Source organism: Diachasma alloeum, unplaced genomic scaffold (genome assembly GCF_001412515.2).
Source record: "Diachasma alloeum isolate Michigan unplaced genomic scaffold, Dall2.0 Dall_scaffold_00354, whole genome shotgun sequence".
In the NCBI taxonomy this organism is placed as follows: domain Eukaryota; kingdom Metazoa; phylum Arthropoda; class Insecta; order Hymenoptera; family Braconidae; genus Diachasma; species Diachasma alloeum.
The window spans coordinates 468,885-485,308 of record NW_021680493.1 but is presented as its reverse complement, the minus strand read 5'-3'; the positions used below and the strand labels follow the sequence as shown (position 1 = coordinate 485,308).

Here is a 16,424-nt window from a genome sequence, read left to right as displayed (position 1 = left end):
GAGGGATCGGAAGAATAAACATTCTTTGGGGTTTTGCTCTTCGAGATGGGTTCGATAATCGTGAGCGGTGGTGTTTTTATAGAATTTTTTTGTTTGATATCTCGGAAACTACTGGATTTGTTTCCAATAAACGATGGATCTGATCAGTTGTAAATCCGGTAAAAATTGAATTATCGCGCCGAAGAGGAAACGAAGAGGCCGATAACAAGATCCAAGAGTGATCCCAGTAGTCGATTGACTGAAGAACTCTTCGTGTCCAATCGTAAAATAATCTTATCTACCCCTTTGACCGGCCTACATCCTATCTGACGCACTCAACTGGCCACGAGTAACGACAATGCGACAGTAATTAGATTACCCAAGCAACATGCCCCCGTATCTAGGGTTTTAGATCTGCTGGGGACAGTTTAAGCTCGTTACGTTATGGAAAGAGTCGAAGACCCTGCGTTTCATACAGGTTTTATCTAATTTCATCAAATTATATGAGGCTGTTATTAGATTACACGGCGATCTGTTCCTCGTGTTTTCACTCCCTTTATCGATAGAGATTGTGAAAGTTCCGGGTACGTGCAACCACACTGAGAGAAAAAATTATTTCTGCCGAAAAATTATATGTTCCCCTGAAGAGATCTTTTGTCGTGTTCAATCAATTTACTTGTGGACAGCAAAGAAAGTTTCCACTCAAACATGATGATTTTCGGAGTGGTAATTGGTCTCGTGAGACATTTATCTGGTGTCTTTCGGGTAAATACATTCGTTTTACAGAGAATTACATGAGGCTCCGGTTTTATCAAGGGAATTTTATTGAGTGGTGTATATTTTTGTTCGATAGATTTTGAATTGAAGGCCCGGGTTGAAGACCCGAGTTTGTAGCAGAGATGTCAGACAAGATATGAATGTTTTTTTGGGCTCAAATGAAAGAGCGGGTCGAGAAATGGCGTGCTAGGGCCTCTAAACATGGCTTCGAACCAGGGGAGACTCCTAGACCCCAATGTTCTATACATACTCCTAGACCCCGTTGTCCTCCTAGACAATGTTGTCACACCTCTGCTTTTCAATTGGAAACAGACATCATCTTTAGAGACATTTGTCATGTTTGGAGGCCCTAGCACGCCATTTCTCGACCCGCTCTTTCATTTGAGCCCAAAAAAACATTCATATCTTGTCTGACATCGCTGCTACAAACTCGGGTCTACAACTCGGGCATTTAATTGAAGCCCCGAGTTGAAGACCTGAGTTTGTAGCAGATAAGTTTGTAGCTTTAAATTATCATCTTCTACGACTCTACTATTGATTCAACCATTGAATAGCTGAAAAAATCCTTGAAGATGAATAAAACCGAGGGGAAGAGCCTCGACGCCAGGCCCTTGGCCGAGAGGTGTGTACTCTTTTGATTAGATTACGACTGAGTCGATCTCAAGACCGATAAGACGAGTATAAATAATGTATCTCGGGGGCAAGGATTGAAAAATAGTAAATAAATGAATCCCCTGGAGATAAAAAAGGAAGCCACATACTATATCCCAGTATAAATTTTACATTCAGCGCAATCAGGATCGATCAGTGAGATCACAAGTCGCTGGTATTAAAAAGTTTAATACCCCGTGAATGGAATTACGCGCGTGGATATTAAACGCCTTTTTCAAGGCGGCAATGCGATACATCGAGGGGGCATTTGTCTCTGTGTACGTTGCGTGGACGCAGGAGTTGTTTACACACACGAAACTACACCGGTAGGGGCAGTACGGATCCCTCTCTTCGTTGAGAAAATCTTGTGAATGAGCGCTCCCCCATTCACTTTTAACTGGAGTCGAGATCCTATGGAAACTAGAAGCTTTTATTTGATTTTATCTGTCGGGTTTTGATGAATATGTTTTGAAATATGCACTGCTATAAAGGATTTATGCCTGTAGATTTATTGTAATTCTGATAAGCATCGGAATGATTTAATGTTAATATGTCCTATATGATCAAAAGTAGAGAATTCACTGAACTGTTTTGTTTTTTATTTTGTTCAAAACAATAACATTTCGGGAAGTTTATGGAAAGTTGAATAATTTAAATTATTTATGAAAAAGGAATATTCAAAGAGAGCTAAAAGCTTTTATTCAATTCTATCTCTCGGTTTTTGATGAATATGGTTGACATATTGACAGTTATAAAAGGATTTATGCCTTTAGATTTATTATCATTCTCACAATCGACGGAATATTTGAATATCAATTTTTCCGACAGGATTGAAGGGAGAGAATTCATTAAACTATTCATTAACAGTTATTTTACATTTCTGATATCGATTCTCATCTTTCGACATTTCCTGAAAGATCAAAGAAAGAGACTTCCCCCAATAGTTTTTAGGAAAATTCTGTTGCATTTTGTCCAGTTATTTACACGTAATGCGTTTGACGACGGCTAGATGATGCACACGACAATCTAGGCCAGCGCATCTCCATTATCTCGTTCCGAATGAATCATGAGAAATTTTACAGTCATTACTAAACTGATTGTATGTTCCCCATTAGACGTTGTAATATTTGTTTTTTTTATCATCATTATCCCATCGCTGAGATTTCAGGTCTCGATAAAAAGTGATTGAGCATTTATTCTCCATCAGAACAGGACCGTTGATACGTGTTTTGTCTTCCTGTCACCGAAGAATTTTGGAGCAAAACATTCTGCTTTGTACCCCCGGAGTGTCTTTAAACTGATACTTTTGTTTTCACTGGATTCAGTCAATGATAACTACAATCTATCGTCAACATATAATCCCGAGGCATCCCGACAGCCTGTAATTTGTACTCCTTCCTCCACATCTTCATTTCTTTATTCATTTTTTGTAGATGAGATTTATATTATAATAATCTTGGATCAGTCTGACGTGCAACTGACATGCGTTTCGACTGATATTATTTCTTCTTCTACTATTTTTTAATCTTAAATCTCTTTATAAATGCCAACTTTTGGGATTTAAAGTCAAATTACCGGTGAATTTGTGCAAAAACATTTATTTTTCATAGTTTTAATTATTCATTTATTTATTTCATTTATTTTTAATAGTTTTTGCAAAAATTCAAACATAATTTTCACGACTAAATTTTCATGATTTTTTTTTTTAATTGGAAATTCAAAATTTTTATAGCTCTCATTCTACTTTACAAAACAATCAGAACAAAAATGCTGTTATTTCCCAAAAATTGTCAAATACTCAGGAGAACTCTGATCACTATTTCATGATTTCGTTTCGAATGAAATTTTTCTCATTCCGCAAAAATTGGACATTTGGGAAGAAATAGGAAAAAATTGTGAAAAATGCAAAAGAATGAGAAATGCCGGAGGGAAATTGCTCATTATTTTTCCATACCGGTATCAATAAAGAGCCCCGGATAATTGCCAACTGCTAATACTCCGACTTTGGTACTCCGCCTTCAAAGAGGGAGGGATAATGCAACTTTGCCCGGGGAAGCACGCGCTCGTTTGAATAATAAATACGCGAATATACGTGCGATAAATCGCCAACGATAAACACACTAACACTCACCTAATCGTTATTATCCAGGATATTTTTTTTTTTATTCACCAGACAATGTCACACTTTTGCGCGATAAACAATCGCGCCGGACACTCCAGGATCATAAGACTCGCGATTTATATTTTATTGTTCTTAATTCATCGATTCAAATCGAGATAAAAATTTCATAACTATTTTTTTGCACTGTTCATCGTCCTGTCCCCAACAATCACAAACCCATCGATCGAATGTCAACAATCGTTGACGAAGAATTTCATAAAAAATAGTTTCAGAATTTTCAACAGTTATTTTCTTTATTTGGAATTGAGTTCAATTAATTTTGTTCATTTTATTTGGGTGAATTTTTTTGTATGAAGCGATGATTTCCTCAGAGTTCAAGTCATGCAATTCGTGAAATTATTAGCAGACGTCATGCTCACGCGTTCGCGTCCCAGGGAGAGACTGGAGAGCTTGCGATCGCTCCGGCTGTATTAAAGCGCCTAGTCGGTAGAGTATCGCATTGGAAGGGGGATTAGGTGAGGAGAGGTGACTGTAGAGCGAGCCACGTGACGAGTTATCTACGTGTGTCGGTAGAGAGGAGCTTTATGTGCTCGAGGGAAGATGCTGGGGTATTGGTGATGGGTAATTTACCTTTGTGGATTTTATTTTTTGTTCATTGGTGAACCACTAACGATAAACACACCAATATGCAACTGATCCTTATTATCCAGAATATATTTCTTTTTATTTACCAGACGAGTTGTCACACTTTTGCGCGATAAACAATCGCGCCTGACACTCCAGGATCATGACTCGCGATTTAGATTTTAGTGTTCTTAATTCATCGATTCAACTCGAGCTAAAAATTTCATAACTATTTTTTTGCACTGTTCATTGTCCTGTCCCCAACAATCACAAACCCATCGATCGAATGTCAACAATCATTGACGAAGAATTTCATAAATAATAGTTTCAGAATTTCCAACAGTTGTTTTTTTTATTTGGAATTGAGTTCAATTAGTTTTGTTTATTTTACTTGGGTGAATTTTTTGGTATGAAGCGATGATTTCCTCAGAGTTCAAGTCATGCAATTCGTGGAATTATTAGCAGACGTCATGCTCACGCGTTCGCGTCCCAGGGAGAGAGTTTCTCCGAGAGACTGGAGAGCTTGCGATCGCTCCGGCTGTATTAAAGCGCCTAGTCGGTAGAGTATCGCATTGGAAGGGGGATTGGGTGAGGAGAGGTGACTGTAGAGCGAGCCACGTGACGAGTTATCTACGAGTGTCGGTAGAGAGGAGCCTTATGTGCTCGAGGGAAGAGGCTGAAGCATTGTAGATGGGTAATTTATCTTTGTGGGTTTTCTTGTTCGTTCGTGGGTAAATTATCCTCGGGAATTTAGTCAATCGAATACTGTTAAATACGAATTATTCATTGATTTCAAAACAGAATAAAAAATGAATAAAATGAAAAGAATGAAGGAAATTATTCCGGAATGTTCAATGCAATGATTGAAGAATGAAAAATAGTTGGGGATTGATCGAAATATTATTACATATTAGTGATCATTGATATTCCGTTTGGAATTTGAGTTTATTGGAACGTGTAATTACATAGAATAGGCGAGTTCAATTCTTTACGAAGAAGTTTTAATGAGTTTAAGAAATGTGTTACGCTGTGAAGTTATCGCTTCTTATTGAATATCCATTCTAAAGTTAGAATTGTTACATAGTTAAAAGTTGAGGATTTTCTGGATTTCCGCTGTGACTACTCGATACTCAATTTTATTTGCATCGTAGGATGATGTTAGATATTATTTATTTGAGAATATCCAAGTACTAGAGTATTTTGTTTATTGTAATTCGTTCAAAAATTTTCGGCATATTCTTCACATTTTATTCTCTATTACAGTAGCGAAGTGGCAAAACGGTTCAAGTCGACTTATCTCCCAGTTGAATTTTTGAGGATTATTTCCGAATCTAATCTAAGGGAGATAGCAAAATTTTCCTAACTACAGTTGTTGTAGCTCTCAATCGGCTTTACAAAAAAGGTTATAAAAAAATTTTGCTATTTCCTTTAGATTCCGAGATATTCATTGAAAACTGGCCAATCGTCAAAATCACCTTGAACGGTTTTAGCACTTCGCTGCTGATTGAAAAACGTTAGAGAAAATTCTCGGAAAGCTTAAAGAATTTGCATTATTAGTTGGGACAAAAAATTTCAAGAATAGGTGTAATAAAATGAACCCTTTCGACTTTTTGTCTAATGTTAATAACTCGGGAACAAATATATTAATTGAAGTTAATCTAAGCTCATCACAAAGAGAAACGATTGTCCTGTTCATGGAAAAAAATATCCCATTTCCTAGAGATCTACGTGAGCAATTGACACGTTAAAAAAGTCAAGAGTGTCCATTTCGTCCAAAATTATCTGACAGCGCAGTTTAAGCAACGATAAATCAATTTCCCTCCTCCATTGTACTAATTCTAGAATTAAATATTCCAGAATATCTGCGATTGTGGGTATATACCCGAGTCAAACGTGATCAAAGATGCGAGGCGTCGAAGAGGTTGAAGTCGACTCTGTGTATCCAACTGTTGGTCTTTGGGTCCTGGAGTTGACAGGGTCTTGCAGATGTGGTGAGTACATATTATACTCTCTATCCCAGTTCCCCAGGTACTCAGCCTCTGACAAAAACAAACAGCTACTGCCGCGGTGCCTCCGCCAATAATATTAATTAACAAACGCCAGAGGAGGAGATAAAAACAGAATACATGAATTTCCCGGGATTATAATCATAATGAAATGGAAATTAAATGAGTGTTTAGGCTTGATGAGATAGCGAAGGCTCCCCCAGCCACTGGCAACTGAAAAATTCAGCGGAGTATTTTAAATATGTTGATATTTCCATCCATATTTACCCCCAACAAACGGTATTACGTCTGATGCTCTCGTCCCCCTGTCCCCATCAATTCAATCTCCAAACGAGCTACTAATGCACGTCCTTGATTTTCAAACGATGTTCATGTAACTACTCTTAATTTAATACTTACTGTCCCCCGAAAACTTCTATCACTTTTAGTTTTCGGGGTAATGCAATTGTTGAATAGATTTAAGTAGAAACTAATGATTATTCCCTGCACATTGACTAATTAGAACTTTTCACCGTGCTAATGGTAAACTGATTGAGAAACGTGCGCCTCGTGTATTCTCGGGGATGGTGAGAATTAGGGGGTAATAAAGGATACCGGGGGTTAATGGAAATAAGATTAGATGTTCCCAAGTTTGGGAACATTTCCAACTACTTATTTTGGGGGAAGAAAAAGAGGATTGGTCTGGGTTTTGTAGTTTCAGGGGAATCGAATAGATAAATTGACAATGACATTGAACTTTGAAAAAAATTCATGTTTCAATTTTATTGTAATTAGTCGCTCTACTCGCCCTGACCCTTATTCTTACCCTCATGACCCTTGTGACCCTCAATTTCGATTACCAAATTTTCATCACCAGAAGTCGATTTGGATTTTTATCATATAGAGAGATAATGCCACTTAAGGATGGTTGAAAAGAAAAATCAAATTGACTACATAAATCATTCATGTTACAAGTCAGTAGCGAAGTGGTAAAAGGAGATAAGTTAATTTTGACTATTGACCAGTTTTCAATCAATATCTCGGAATCTAAGGGAGAGAGCGAAATTTTCGTAATCACATTTGTTGTAGTACTCAATCGGCTCCATAAAAAACGTTATAACAAAAATTTCGCTATCTCCCTTAGATTCCGAGATATTGATTGAAAACTGGTCAATAGTTATAATTGACTTATCTCCCTTTACCACTTCGCTACTGAAAACATTTTTCTCATCAAAATAGAAGCGTTATGACGTATGTTTCCGGTCTCAAAAACAATAACTAAAGAAAATGTTCATAGACAATGGAGGACTTGTGACTGCAGTAGTAACAGTCGAATTTTGATCGGACAACATCGCACGCTTCGGCTAGTAGTGGGGTTGTAACCCAGTCACGGAATTTTTCCGGAGCGTTTTGTAATTTTTATCCGAATCTCCTGTGAAAAATTACGATACTGTTACTTAAATTTTCTGAGTCGATTCCGTAATCATATTCCATAAACATTTCTCTCCGTGCGTCATAAAAATCCAATCAACCAATATAGCTACCGTATTATCTTTTAACTAAAAATTGCATTTTCGAACTTTTTGGATCACATTGGGTCGATATAAAACAAAAAATCCAAAACTTGCATTTGAATGATTACAATGCTTCCATTCGGAAGCAAAAAATGTGTCCAATACTTCCCCCAAGGAAAAATCCCTCGAAATGTTCACTCTAACTTCATAAGAACCGTCTTTACATTCAACGTAAGTAGAACATAAGAAGATGATTGAAAGATGAAACAAGGCAGTGGAGCAAGTGTAACGGAGACAGAAGAAACAGGAGGAGAATGAAGCGATGGTAAGAGGGAGTCTGACGTCTTGGGTATATACGGAGTATCGGGATGGGGTGGGATGTTGTAAGTGGAACAGGGGGTAGCCTGGGAGCAGGTTCAAATCAGACGAGAATGGACCACTCCCCCGTTATCAGCCTGGAGCCAGTCGCCTCTCCTTCCAAGCCGACAAATTACTACATCCCTCCCGCCCCCCTCGCCCCCACCTATGACCTCGAATCAGCCATCTACGTTAGGTGGCCGGTGGTATTTCGATGCTCGATGCTCCACTATCTTCGGCTCGAGTGCTACATGATGATTGTTCATCGTTAGGAGATAATCATAATGCTCGTGTTGGTCATTTTTACGATTAATGGGGGATGAAAATAATTGGGTGGGAATTATCTCGGAACTGGAGCGATTAACAGCAATAGGCAGAAGACGTTTTGGGACGATTTTTATTTATCTTTACGGAACAACTCGCGATGTTGATATTTATTTTTACGCCGCATAATCCACTTCTATTAAAAAAAAAAAGGGAAACCACTAATGAAAATCCACCGAGGGGAATAAAATGAAAAAGATAACAACAGCAATCTCCAGCGTTTGTACTTTATGACTGTTGATTTATAAGGGAAATAATTTCGTCGGGCAATTCCTTTCTTCCATAGCTGTCGCGCCGTATAACACCCTGTGCCCTTATTCTTCTTCATTCAACACTCGAAAAATTCGTTATACGAGTTGAAAAAATATACACTTTACATTTTTTCTATTGTTTTTCGGGGTGAAGAGGAGGAGATGTACTTTCCAGGTATCGTCTTTTATGAGAATTACTACAAGATGTGTCATGAAAGTTCAAAAAATTTCTGACAGGTAGTGCTAAAATTGCAGTCATTAAAAGTTTCAAAAAATGTGCCGCAAATTGGGACCAAAAATTTTCAACAGTGTCTTTACATTTCTTTACAAGTCGAAAAATTTTTCATTTTCCATACCCATTACAAACAACCCTGCGAAGGGCGTATTGTTGTCGTGTCTACGACTTATGTGACTTTGGAAACTACCACAACCACCTAAACACCCTCTACACACAGTACTATTGCTATATAAGTATCTATCGGTGCGGCTGAAACCGTTTACAACGGAATATTGTCCCGTCTAAGCCGCCCTCCAATATTTCATCAACTTTCTTATTCCTTCTTTTCTCCACCGCGGCTTTTCTGTTCTGTATCCTCCAGCAATTTTTACTCTCCCCGAGGCCATATACTTTACTGCTATCCAACCCCAGTGATCTCCCACCACTTTTTTTCTCTAACTCCCTACCTCTGCCATTCCTCTCAAACACACCCCACTATGAACTTTCTCACAAACACATTTGTACAATAAGTTTGATTCTCGCACCACTGTCCCACGACTGAATGCCAATACGATCTTCTCGAGGTAGTGGAGGAGAATGCGACGCGAAAACTATGTCCAAGCATTTTACAACGACTCCACCAAACTGAATTCTCTGTTTCTACGACATTTTCCTCGCGAATAGGTTCAGATGAGAATTATTAATCTTATTGTCCGGAATTCCCTCATCTCTTCAAATTTCATCAATTTTTCATATTTCTTTTATAGGGCATTCCATTCGAGGCATAAAATCTAATAGGAAAGAAGAAAAAATTTAATTTTACTCGAGTAAACAAATGTTCTTCATCACACAAGGAATTGTTCATTAAATTATTCTTCTCCATTGTCTCGAATTGCAAAAACAAATTTTTTTGGATTAGGGGAAGTCGTTTTTCAATATTTAAAAAAATACCGGGGTAATATGGGAGTCTATTTTAAATGTCAAGAACAAAAATTCCATCTTTAAAAATGAATTTTCCGCATTAAAAAAAATACTGGGGCAAAATGGGTGTTTTTTAAATTCTCAACAAAACATTTTTCAGCTCCAAAAATCAGTTTTCTCCATGTAGAAAAATACAGGGGTAAAATGAGTCATCTTTTTACAATTTCACGCGAAAAATTTATAATTATCAAAAATTCATTTCTTTCCATATTAAAAAAAATGCAGGAATAGAAAGGGTCATCTTTATTTGAATATCTTTCGAATGTAACCACTGAAACTCTTCAAACTCCTCGAAAATAATGAGTAACATAGTTAAGATTGGAATTCCTTTCGAGTGACTACTCGTCAAGGCAGAAACTTAATTAAATATCCAAAGTGTCCGACGAAATTACGGAAATTGGTATGACGACTTTTCTCTCCTCCTCCGCCCCCCCACTGAGTACTGGGCCATTCTTATTACTCGGGCTACGACGAGGTACGCGACGCGGCGTCCTTCCTATTCGCGAATATTACTACTTAACGTCTAATAAACGTCTAGGCTTCGAGGTCGTACATTTTCGTTGAGCACCCTCGGGCGCAGGGTTCTTTTACCTTCTCCACTCGTCTCTCTCCTTTTTTTCGCTTCATCATTCTATCTTACCACCCACACCTGAGAGTGATACTCGGGAATAACGAGGGTATAACGTAAAACGTCATGACTGCCGCTTAGGTCACTCTCCTCACCCCCGCCCCCAGCGCTCATGCACATATTAACACAGGGGAGCGAGTCGGTTTATAACAGGGAAATGGGTGCGACAGTCATCATTGTGGTCGAATTATGAGGCTTATTATCATTGTTGCAATAGGGTAATTTATTGAACATTTTTGCTTCCGAGTGGAAGCATGTAATGAAACTTTGCCAATTTTATTAAGAAAATATCGGTTCAATATTTTGTTTATTCTTTTAATTCATCAAATTTATTCCTTCTCAGCTCGTGCTTCATGCGCCACGGTGCTCCAGTTGCCGGGGTTTATTAATTAATGAATTACACGAACACAGTTCATTACAGCTAAACTCCTTTCTGAATGAACGAAATCGAACCAGTAGTTTCGGAGATATTCAACTTTGTATGTGAAAAAACTTTGCGTGCGTAAAATGTCACTCTACACACAGCGTGATGAAAATACCTTAATGCACTTGTCCTCGCCCATATACCATAAACGCAGCATCCCCAATCCCAATTACATAAGAGAATGACGTCAAACCTACCGCATAATATCGACTTGACTCCCAAGATTATTTTAGAATTTCCATGACGTAATTCATCCGAAAAAAAGTAGAGACTGTAGAATTTACGGTTCGTGAATGCCTGAAGCCGCGTATATTATCTGTTGTCTTGACAGGAATGATTTTTAGTGGTTGGAGTGTATAAAATGTTGGAGGGGTCTTCGATTCGATTTTGTGATGTATAAAGCTATCAAAATCAATGGCCCGCAAAGGCTTACAGCAATTACCGATATATAACTGTTTAATGCACTATGTTTCTTCTTTTCGTTCAGAATTATTCTCCGGGCTCTTCATGCATCGATCGAGTCCCCAATGCTCTATTTTCCGATGCTTTAATCATATGAGGTTCTGGGGGTCTCGCGTGAACTGAGAATATTTTATGATTCGTTCTCATCGACCGGATGGTTCCCTCCGAATTTAATATGTTGAGTGAATTTCTGGATGATGTGGACAATTTATCCACTGAATGACACATGAAAATAAGAAATTCATCATGATCAATCCCATCAATGCACTGAACTGATTCGATCAATCCACCAGATTTATGTATAATATTCCAATATCTTAGGGATATCCAAGTACCTACGTAGGCTACTTTTTCTTCACTGAAATGCAGTTTGAATTCTGAACTCAGTTCAGAATTGCTCTATATTATAAACATCCAAATCGACTTCTGGTGATAAAAATTTGGTACTCGAAATTAGGACTTCGAAACTAAGGGTCGGAAGGATACTGAAGGTCAAATTAAGGGTCGCAGGGGTTAAAATAAGGACCATGGGGGTCACATGGGGGTTGACGAGCGGAGCGAGTAGGGGGCATAGCAAAATTACTCATGTTCAGCATTTTATCAGAAATCGATTTCAAATCGAAAAAAAATAAGGTTACCGAAATTTTAAACAATTTCAATGATTTATTTATGAACAACGAATGTTTAAAAAAATAATAATTCTGGGCAAAAGATAATTTTAATGACGCTGAATATTCATGATTTTTTCTAAATTTTTCTCATGCAATTTAATTCAGTAGCAAAGTGGTAAAACTGTACAAGTCAATTTTGACAGCGGTGTGAACTTGGAGTCGAAGTTTGATAAATCGATTTTTTTTCTTATAGTATCGATTGTACTCAGTGAGAACCTGAACGTACCACATTCGGTTTCGTTTGACCCCGCATCCCTAGACGTAAGGGGTGCGGAAAAAATTGTGCAGCGTCGGAAATGAAGGTACGGAAAAAATTTTCATGAGCAAGGATTCAGCATGGATAGTACTTGTATGTACTATATTTTTCCATTTCATTTATCAACCCCTTCAATACTTTACCCGCTTCTAAAATCTTAAATGTATGAAAGACGTCAGGAAAACATATAGATAGCTTCTAAATCGTTAGTACTCGTTTGTACCAACGAAAATTATTCATTATTATTATTATTATTATTATTATTATTATAATCAAATCACCTGATTACATTTTTATCAACCGTAAAATCATCGTAATGGATTCCATATGTAGTTCGTGAAGTTTTTATGCGGGTCCGTCTCATCTTCCGTACTTCCACTCCCATCGCAGTACAAACCGAACAATTTACTGTACATGATAATGAGACCAAGTACAAACCATTGAGAGCTTCAAAAACAGTCGTAGATTATTCAGAAAAATGATACAAACGTTTTCCTGAATTTTTCCGAGGTAATCGCAAAAAACGAAATCGCAAAAAAAAATTAATTTAATTTATCTTGTATAGGGTGTAGGACGTGGAAAAACGTCACTCTGAGCCGTCCATCTCTCTATAGGGACCCCAAAAGTGGTTTTAAGGCTCTATCTCTCATAGTTTCCGAGATAATCGCGAAAAACGAAATCGCCAAAAAAAAATAATTTAATTTATGTTGCATAGGGTGTAGGGCGTGGAAAAACGTAATTCAGAGCCGTCCATCTTTCTATAGGGACCCCAAAAGTGGTTTTAAGGCTCTATCTCTCATAGTTTCCGAGATAATCGCGAAAAACGAAATCGCCAAAAAAAAATAATTTAATTTATGTTGCATAGGGTGTAGGGCGTGGAAAAACGTAATTCAGAGCCGTCCATCTTTCTATAGGGACCCCAAAAGTGGTTTTAAGGCTCTATCTCTCATAGTTTCCGAGATAATCGCGAAAAACGAAATCGCCAAAAAAAAATAATTTAATTTATGTTGCATAGGGTGTAGGGCGTGGAAAAACGTAATTCAGAGCCGTCCATCTTTCTATAGGGACCCCAAAAGTGGTTTTAAGGCTCTATCTCTCATAGTTTCCGAGATAATCGCGAAAAACGAAATCGCCAAAAAAAAATAATTTAATTTATGTTGCATAGGGTGTAGGGCGTGGAAAAACGTAATTCAGAGCCGTCCATCTTTCTATAGGGACCCCAAAAGTGGTTTTAAGGCTCTATCTCTCATAGTTTCCGAGATAATCGCGAAAAACGAAATCGCCAAAAAAAAATAATTTAATTTATGTTGCATAGGGTGTAGGGCGTGGAAAAACGTAATTCAGAGCCGTCCATCTTTCTATAGGGACCCCAAAAGTGGTTTTAAGGCTCTATCTCTCATAGTTTCCGAGATAATCGCGAAAAACGAAATCGCCAAAAAAAAATAATTTAATTTATGTTGCATAGGGTGTAGGGCGTGGAAAAACGTAATTCAGAGCCGTCCATCTTTCTATAGGGACCCCAAAAGTGGTTTTAAGGCTCTATCTCTCATAGTTTCCGAGATAATCGCGAAAAACGAAATCGCCAAAAAAAAATAATTTAATTTATGTTGCATAGGGTGTAGGGCGTGGAAAAACGTAATTCAGAGCCGTCCATCTTTCTATAGGGACCCCAAAAGTGGTTTTAAGGCTCTATCTCTCATAGTTTCCGAGATAATCGCGAAAAACGAAATCGCCAAAAAAAAATAATTTAATTTATGTTGCATAGGGTGTAGGGCGTGGAAAAACGTAATTCAGAGCCGTCCATCTTTCTATAGGGACCCCAAAAGTGGTTTTAAGGCTCTATCTCTCATAGTTTCCGAGATAATCGCGAAAAACGAAATCGCCAAAAAAAAATAATTTAATTTATGTTGCATAGGGTGTAGGGCGTGGAAAAACGTAATTCAGAGCCGTCCATCTTTCTATAGGGACCCCAAAAGTGGTTTTAAGGCTCTATCTCTCATAGTTTCCGAGATAATCGCGAAAAACGAAATCGCCAAAAAAAAATAATTTAATTTATGTTGCATAGGGTGTAGGGCGTGGAAAAACGTAATTCAGAGCCGTCCATCTTTCTATAGGGACCCCAAAAGTGGTTTTAAGGCTCTATCTCTCATAGTTTCCGAGATAATCGCGAAAAACGAAATCGCCAAAAAAAAATAATTTAATTTATGTTGCATAGGGTGTAGGGCGTGGAAAAACGTAATTCAGAGCCGTCCATCTTTCTATAGGGACCCCAAAAGTGGTTTTAAGGCTCTATCTCTCATAGTTTCCGAGATAATCGCGAAAAACGAAATCGCCAAAAAAAAATAATTTAATTTATGTTGCATAGGGTGTAGGGCGTGGAAAAACGTAATTCAGAGCCGTCCATCTTTCTATAGGGACCCCAAAAGTGGTTTTAAGGCTCTATCTCTCATAGTTTCCGAGATAATCGCGAAAAACGAAATCGCCAAAAAAAAATAATTTAATTTATGTTGCATAGGGTGTAGGGCGTGGAAAAACGTAATTCAGAGCCGTCCATCTTTCTATAGGGACCCCAAAAGTGGTTTTAAGGCTCTATCTCTCATAGTTTCCGAGATAATCGCGAAAAACGAAATCGCCAAAAAAAAATAATTTAATTTATGTTGCATAGGGTGTAGGGCGTGGAAAAACGTAATTCAGAGCCGTCCATCTTTCTATAGGGACCCCAAAAGTGGTTTTAAGGCTCTATCTCTCATAGTTTCCGAGATAATCGCGAAAAACGAAATCGCCAAAAAAAAATAATTTAATTTATGTTGCATAGGGTGTAGGGCGTGGAAAAACGTAATTCAGAGCCGTCCATCTTTCTATAGGGACCCCAAAAGTGGTTTTAAGGCTCTATCTCTCATAGTTTCCGAGATAATCGCGAAAAACGAAATCGCCAAAAAAAAATAATTTAATTTATGTTGCATAGGGTGTAGGGCGTGGAAAAACGTAATTCAGAGCCGTCCATCTTTCTATAGGGACCCCAAAAGTGGTTTTAAGGCTCTATCTCTCATAGTTTCCGAGATAATCGCGAAAAACGAAATCGCCAAAAAAAAATAATTTAATTTATGTTGCATAGGGTGTAGGGCGTGGAAAAACGTAATTCAGAGCCGTCCATCTTTCTATAGGGACCCCAAAAGTGGTTTTAAGGCTCTATCTCTCATAGTTTCCGAGATAATCGCGAAAAACGAAATCGCCAAAAAAAAATAATTTAATTTATGTTGCATAGGGTGTAGGGCGTGGAAAAACGTAATTCAGAGCCGTCCATCTTTCTATAGGGACCCCAAAAGTGGTTTTAAGGCTCTATCTCTCATAGTTTCCGAGATAATCGCGAAAAACGAAATCGCCAAAAAAAAATAATTTAATTTATGTTGCATAGGGTGTAGGGCGTGGAAAAACGTAATTCAGAGCCGTCCATCTTTCTATAGGGACCCCAAAAGTGGTTTTAAGGCTCTATCTCTCATAGTTTCCGAGATAATCGCGAAAAACGAAATCGCCAAAAAAAAATAATTTAATTTATGTTGCATAGGGTGTAGGGCGTGGAAAAACGTAATTCAGAGCCGTCCATCTTTCTATAGGGACCCCAAAAGTGGTTTTAAGGCTCTATCTCTCATAGTTTCCGAGATAATCGCGAAAAACGAAATCGCCAAAAAAAAATAATTTAATTTATGTTGCATAGGGTGTAGGGCGTGGAAAAACGTAATTCAGAGCCGTCCATCTTTCTATAGGGACCCCAAAAGTGGTTTTAAGGCTCTATCTCTCATAGTTTCCGAGATAATCGCGAAAAACGAAATCCCCCAAAAAATTAATTTAATTTATCTTGTATAGGGTGTAGGACGTGGAAAAACGTCACTCTGAGCCGTCCATCTCTCTATAGGGACCCCAAAAGTGGTTTTAAGGCTCTATCTCTCATAGTTTCCGAGATAATCGCGAAAAACGAAATCGCAATAAAAAATTAATTTAATTTATCTGGTATAGGGGGCAGGAAGTGGAAAAACGCAATTCTGAGCCGTCCATCTCTCTATAGGGACCCCAAAAGTGGTTTTAAGGGTCTATCTCTCATAGTTTCCTAGATAATCGCGAAAAACGAAATCGCAATAAAAAATTAATTTAATTTATCTTGTATAGGGTGTAGGAAGTGGAAAAACGCAATTCTGAGATAGCA

General features: G+C 37.9%; 1 protein-coding gene across 2 annotated transcripts in view; it reads right to left on the bottom strand.

The window, feature by feature from the left end:
* The window catches only part of LOC107041119 (GAS2-like protein pickled eggs), a 58,266-nt gene extending 54,314 nt beyond the window's left edge, over window positions 1-3,952 (bottom strand). For both annotated transcript variants that reach the window (XM_015261520.1, XM_015261521.1), the window contains exon 1: window positions 3,539-3,952. The gene's annotated coding sequence lies outside the window, so the exon portion shown is untranslated. The remainder of the gene's footprint in view (window positions 1-3,538) is intronic.
* Between the last annotated feature and the right edge of the window lie 12,472 nt (window positions 3,953-16,424).